This window comes from Helianthus annuus, chromosome 3, assembly GCF_002127325.2.
Source record: "Helianthus annuus cultivar XRQ/B chromosome 3, HanXRQr2.0-SUNRISE, whole genome shotgun sequence".
Lineage (NCBI taxonomy): Eukaryota > Viridiplantae > Streptophyta > Magnoliopsida > Asterales > Asteraceae > Helianthus > Helianthus annuus.
Window position 1 is genome coordinate 70403620 of NC_035435.2, and position 6960 is coordinate 70410579.

Sequence of the window (6960 nt, forward strand, 5' to 3'; positions counted from 1 at the left end):
ACAGTCACTTTGTTTAGTTCACGGTAGTCAATACACATCCTGAAGGTACCGTCTTTCTTCTTCACAAATAGCACTGGAGCTCCCCAAGGCGAAGAGCTAGGACGAATGAAACCCTTATCCAAGAGTTCTTGTAGTTGCTTAGACAGTTCTTCCAGTTCAGTTGGAGCTAAGCGATACGGTGCACGAGCTATTGGTGCTGCTCCAGGAACTAGTTCAATCTGGAATTCGACCTGGCGATGAGGCGGTAGCCCAGGTAAATCTTCAGGAAACACTTGAGGAAAATCGCGTACAACTGGTATATCTTCTAATCTTTTCTCTTTCGTTGATGCGTCTGTAACAAGTGCCAAAATGGCAATGTGACCCTTTCGCAAACATTTCTGAGCCTTCAGAAAGGAGATGATGCCAACCACGGCACCACTCTTGTCGCCTTGAACTTCGAGAGGTTCTTTACCAGGACGGGGAATACGAACGATCTTCTCCTTGCATAAAATCTCTGCTTGTTGCTGGGATAACCAATCCATACCAATGACGATGTCGAAACTACCCAGAACTATAGGAATGAGGTCGATGGAGAAAGTCTGACCGGCTAAGACGATGTTACAACCTTTGACTACATGTGTGGCCTCTAAGTTTTTACCGTTGGCTAACTCTACGACATATTTGGTGTTTAAGGGTGTTGGTGTACGTTTTAACATTTGACTAACTTTTAGAGACACATAACTGGTATCCGCACCCGAATCAAACAAAACAGTAACATAAAAATCGTCGAGAAGAAACTTACCCATAACCACGTTAGGATCATTCCTTGCGTCACCCTGCCCCAGCACGAACACACGACCCCTAGCATCGTTGCCATTATTATTCCCCCCATTGTTGTTCTCGTTGCCCTGATTGTTGTTATTGTTGTTGTTCTGGTTCTGGTTTAACTGGGGACAGTCACGTTTGAAGTGGCCTTCAGCACCACATTAATAGCATCCTCTGTTGCCTCACTGTGACAACTCGAACTTTAGACTTACTTTAATGTAACGTTACGTGTCTATGTGATACCTTGAATTAGTGAATGTTACGTGAACCTTGTGCATAATGTGTTATGTATGTTGTGTATATATTGTATGCATGTATGAAATTGAACCGCACAAGCTCACATCACCCGCACAAGGCCGTTTGGGCCTTATTCTTGTACGCGGACCATTAGGGCAGCCCATTGAGGGTTCGGCCCACTTTCCTTTCACGTGAACAAACTACCGTAAGGGGTTTTTGTTCCTCATTTGTTACCTAATATCACACACACACAAGAACCCTAGACTTCTCTCTCTCGTTTGCTCGGAACCGACGGCAAGACCTTTCCCTACTCGGATCACCTCTGCTTCTTCTCTAATCGGTTAGTATGTTTGGTTATGTTCCTGTATGATTCGGGTGGTATTGTTTGTGTTCTTGCTAATCGTTTGTTTACCGTATGAGTGTAATCGGATGAGATATGTTATTAAGATAAACTGATTTGTTATTGCTATGCCGAGTATGCGAGGTGGTGATGTTTGAGTGTTATTAATGTTCATAAATCGGCTCACATGTTTTAGAATTGCATGATGATAAACTAGGGCTAATCCGGTTAGGGTTCATGTAATCGGTGATAATAAGATGTATGGTAATCGATGGTGTTTGATAAATCAGTCGATGTGCTAGATGGTTCGGATTGAATGTTATGATGTATGCTCTTGTAAATCGCTATATTATTGTTCATATGTTTAGATTAAGGTTCATACGATGTGGATGTTAAAATGCCATGTTTGATCGATTTTGTGTTAACTAATTTGTTGGAATTGTGTTAATGGATATGATAAGTATGGAAACTTTGAATGAGTGTAACTGATTTGCTTAAATCATGGAAATTGGTTAATCAATCGCACAAGACTTCTTGGTTGAACAAGAAGTCCAATCGCACAAAAGAAGCACACAAGCTATCGGTCGTACAAGACTGACCTGGTCGCACAAGTTAATCTGGGCCTACCTGTTGGGCCGGGCAGTCCAATTGTCCATTCGCACAAGTTAAGCTGCTATGCTGTTTGGGCCGGACAAGCCCAAAGGCTGGTCGCACAACCAAGTTCACTCGCACAAGGTCACTGAACCGCACAATGTGACCTCAGGCCGCACAAGTTATGTTGAATCGCACAAGACCGTCATTTGTTTAATGTGTTGGGCTGATATGTTAATGGATTGTTATATTATTGTTGGGCTGGACTAATCGGATCGCACAAGCCGAGCTGGACCGCACAAGGCCCTCATGTGCTATCGGCTTGGGCCGAGAATTGTTATTGGGTTTGTCTATGTTATTGGGCCAAATCATTCAATCGCACAACGTAGGATTTCATTATACTAATTGACTGTTATGTCTGATTGCTATGTGGTTTGCCATGATCAATACATGTTAGTAACGTGGTTATTTATGTGATTCATACGTGCATTACTTGAGTCAAAACCTGACTTGTATGGTAACCCTGTTAGGACGTGGTTGACCATTTACTAGCTTACCTGTACTCTTTGTGTATCTGCCGAGCAAACCAAGGTGAGTTCACACAGCCAAGGCATGGGATTCCCGGGTTGGGAATTGGGTTGGATATGTTGGATATGTTGGATATGGAATGATTACTCGTACTTACGCAATCACTAGACTATAGACCATCGTCCTCAGGGTAGTCAGGACACGTTTCGTAAATCCTGCGTAACCCAGTAATTGCCAATTGTCTCCCGGGTCGGGAGGACACGTTACGTAAATCCTGCGTAACCCAATACCTTCTACTGTCTTCCGGGTCGGAAGGACACGCTGCGTAAATCCTGCGTAGCCCCCCACACGTACCACTGTCCTCGGGGAAGGGCACGTCACGTAAATCCTGCGTGACCCTGTACGTATTCCTGTTCTCGGTTTAAGAAGAACACATGGTTGGAAATAGTCTAGTAAGTACCATAATGGGAAGCCCCGTTATAAAAGATAAACGTGAGAATCCCTCACCAATAGAATATTCTTGCTTGGGAAGCCTTATTAGATGAACTTACGCATGATTATTACGAACTTACTTTCTGTGAACTCGCTCAACTAGTTTGTTGATTATTTGCTGCATGCCTTGCAGGACCTTAGGTACTTTATGGTGCTTGCACAAGGAGGAGCAGGTCATTGTGGACAAGGATTCTTGAATGCTTACTAAACACTTATGATATTTCATACGTTAACACTTATGTTTGGGTTTTGCTTAAATTCTTCCGCTATACTTAACTATATTACATGTTCAATATGATTGGTGGTTAAGATCCTGGTCATGTCACGCTCCCAAGCGGTGGTACTCCGCGTGTGGGATTTTGGGGGTGTGACAGATTGGTATCAGAGCCATTGGTTATAGAGAACTTGGTTTTAATATGGGAAAACGTTTTTATTAAAACCAGACTATAACCAGAACAGTGCTCTCAACGATCCACAACGACGCTTCGCTCCACGTGCAAGACTCGACATCCTAGGTAATAAGGTTTATGTTTATTGCCTGTTTGCTAGAACTGCTTAGAACTTTGCTTGCATTACGTTTAGATACACATGATACTATAGCATGAGAATCCCTACGTGCTTACACTTTTCTGTCATCGCCCTACTCGCGAACCACTCTCACTTACGTTACTTTTATTATGAAGAATCATGTCTGGACGAATCAACATGACTCAAGCCCAGTTAGAGGCTCTCGTTCAAGCTCAAGTCGCTGCGGCACTTGCAGCTGCTCAAGCAGGTAGTATATCTCGCAGTATAGGCACACACTAGGATCTCTAGATCCTACATTAACTCTCGTATTTAACTTCGCCCTATTCGTACACAATAGGTCAACCAGCACAGCAAGTTTGCACCTTTAAGAACTTCATGGACTGTCGTCCAAGTACCTTTAGTGGCACTGAAGGAGCAGTTGGACTCCTCCACTGGTTCGAGAAGCTAGAGTCAATTTTTGAGATGTGTGAATGCCCTGAGGCTCGCAGGGTGAAATACGCCACTGGCACGCTAGAAGGAATAGCACTAACTTGGTGGTTGGCAGCTGCTAACGCCACACCCTGGAACGACTTCAAGGAACTCATTAAGAGGGAATACTGCACGCGTGATGACATCCACAAGTTGGAGAACGAGCTTTATCACTTGAAAATGACGAGGTCAGAGATTGAAGCCTATACGAAACGGTCAAACGAACTGGCCATTCTGTGTCCAACTATGGTGGACCCTCCAGTGAAGCGCATTGAGTTGTATCTCCAGGGACTTGCGCCAGAGATCCAGAGCCACGTTACGTCGGCTAACCTCGATAACATCCAAGACATTCAGCGTCTTGCTCATCGCCTCACGGATCAGGCGGTGGATCAAAACAAGTTACCCAAACGCATCAGTGCTACCACTTCAGCCGCTACTCCCACTACACCCAGTGACAACAAAAGAAAGTGGGATGGGGATTCAAGCAAAGGTTCAGCATCCGTTCAGTCTCAAGCTCAGCAACAGAAGACTGACCACTACCAGAGTCCTGGTCAGCAATCCTCTGGTGGTCCTAGACAGAAAAGGTATCAAGGGTTTCACCCCAAGTGTCACAACTGCAACAGACATCACAGCGGCCAGTGCAACAAGGGTCGTTGTCAAAGATGTCTCAAGATGGGTCACGAGGCCAAAGACTGTAGGAGCCCACGGCCTGCAAATCAGGACCAGCAACCGCAACAACCAGCTCCACAGAACCTACAGCAGCAGCAGCCACAGCGTGGAAACCGGGGATGTTTCCAGTGTGGAGCAGAAGGTCATTACAAACGCGATTGTCCTCAATTGAACCAGAACCAGAACCACAACAATAACCAGGGCAACGGGAACAACAACAACAACGGGGGAAACAACAACAACAATGGCAACGAGGCAAGAGGTCGAGCTTTCGTGTTAGGACGAGGAGACGCAATGAACGATATTTGAACTTATAACTTATTTTGGGTTTTCATTATTATGTTTCTGCAACTTAAACAAAGTTTGGTTTGAACATCAATCGTGTTGGGTTTTATGAATTATTTTAACTGCTATACCCTATGTTTGATATGATGGATGGTTTGATATTATTGAACGCGCCTGCCGTATTTATGGATCTTATGAACAGGGTGTGCAAACCCTATCTTGACAAGTTCGTCATTGTTTTCATCGACGACATTCTGATCTACTCCAAGAGTCAGGAGGAACACGAGCAGCATCTTCGCCTTATTTTGGAACTCCTTCGGAAGGAACAGCTATACGCTAAGTTTTCGAAATGCGACTTCTGGCTTCGTGAAGTCCATTTCTTAGGCCACGTAGTAAACAAGGATGGGATCCATGTCGATCCATCCAAGGTAGACTCGATCAGGAACTGGCCTGCACCACGAACGCCAACGGAAATACGCCAATTCTTGGGTTTGGCAGGTTACTACAGACGGTTTATCAAGGATTTCTCGAAGATTGCGCAGCCGCTTATGCTACTGTCACAGAAGGGTGTCACCTACCGTTGGGGAGATCCCCAGGAGACTGCTTTTCAGCACTTAAAGGATAGACTTTGCAGCGCACCTATTCTCTCTCTGCCAGAGGGCACAGATGACTTCGTGGTTTATTGTGATGCATCCATTCGGGGACTTGGATGTGTGTTAATGCAGCGCGACAAGGTTATTGCTTACGCTTCACGCCAACTTAAGATTCATGAACGGAACTACACGACGCACGATTTAGAGCTGGGAGCTGTTGTTTTCGCGCTTAAGATATGGCGACACTACCTGTACGGTACCAGGTGCACGATTTACACCGATCACAGGAGTCTCGAGCATATTCTTAAGCAAAAGGATTTGAACATGCGTCAACGGCGATGGGTCGAGTTGCTGAACGATTACGAATGCGCCATCAAGTACCATCCAGGCAAGGCCAATGTTGTGGCTGATGCCCTCAGCCGGAAAGACACTCTACCACGGCGCGTGCGAGCGCTACAGCTTACAATTCAGTCTAGCCTTCCTACACAGATACGAAATGCTCAGATAGAAGCATTGAAGCCCGAAAACGTCAAGGCTGAAGCCTTACGCGGCTCACGACAGCAAATGGAACAGAAGGCAGACGGCGCCTACTATGTAACGGGGCGTATTTGGGTCCCACTTTATGGCGGTCTACGCGAACTTGTGATGGACGAAGCACACAAGTCTCGCTACTCGGTACATCCAGGGTCGGACAAAATGTACCACGACATCAACACTACTTATTGGTGGCCTAGTATGAAGGCCCACATTGCTACGTACGTTGGAAAATGCTTGACCTGTGCGAGAGTCAAGGTTGAATATCAGAAACCAGCTGGCCTACTTCAGCAGCCTAAGATACCTCAATGGAAATGGGAAGAAATTTCCATGGATTTTGTTACAGGCCTACCTAGATCCCAGCGTGGGAATGATACCATATGGGTGATCGTGGATCGACTCACCAAGTCTGCACACTTCCTAGCTATAAAGGAAACGGATAAGTTCTCCACTCTCGCAGACATCTACCTTAAAGAAGTTGTTTCGAGGCACGGGGTGCCCACATCCATCATTTCGGATCGCGATGCACGATTCACGTCAGAACTTTGGCAAGCAATGCACAAATCTTTCGGCTCACGATTAGACATGAGCACAGCATATCATCCTCAGACGGATGGGCAGTCTGAGCGAACGATCCAAACTCTAGAAGACATGCTTCGGGCATGCGTTATCGATTTCGGCAACGGCTGGGAAAAGCATCTCCCTTTGGTGGAGTTCTCGTATAATAATAGTTATCACACCAGCATTCAAGCCGCTCCATTCGAGGCATTGTACGGATGTAAATGCCGGTCACCTCTCTGTTGGGCAGAGGTGGGGGATAGTCAGATTACGGGTCCAGAGATTGTAGTGGACGCCACAGAAAAGATTGCACAGATACGACAACGCATGGCG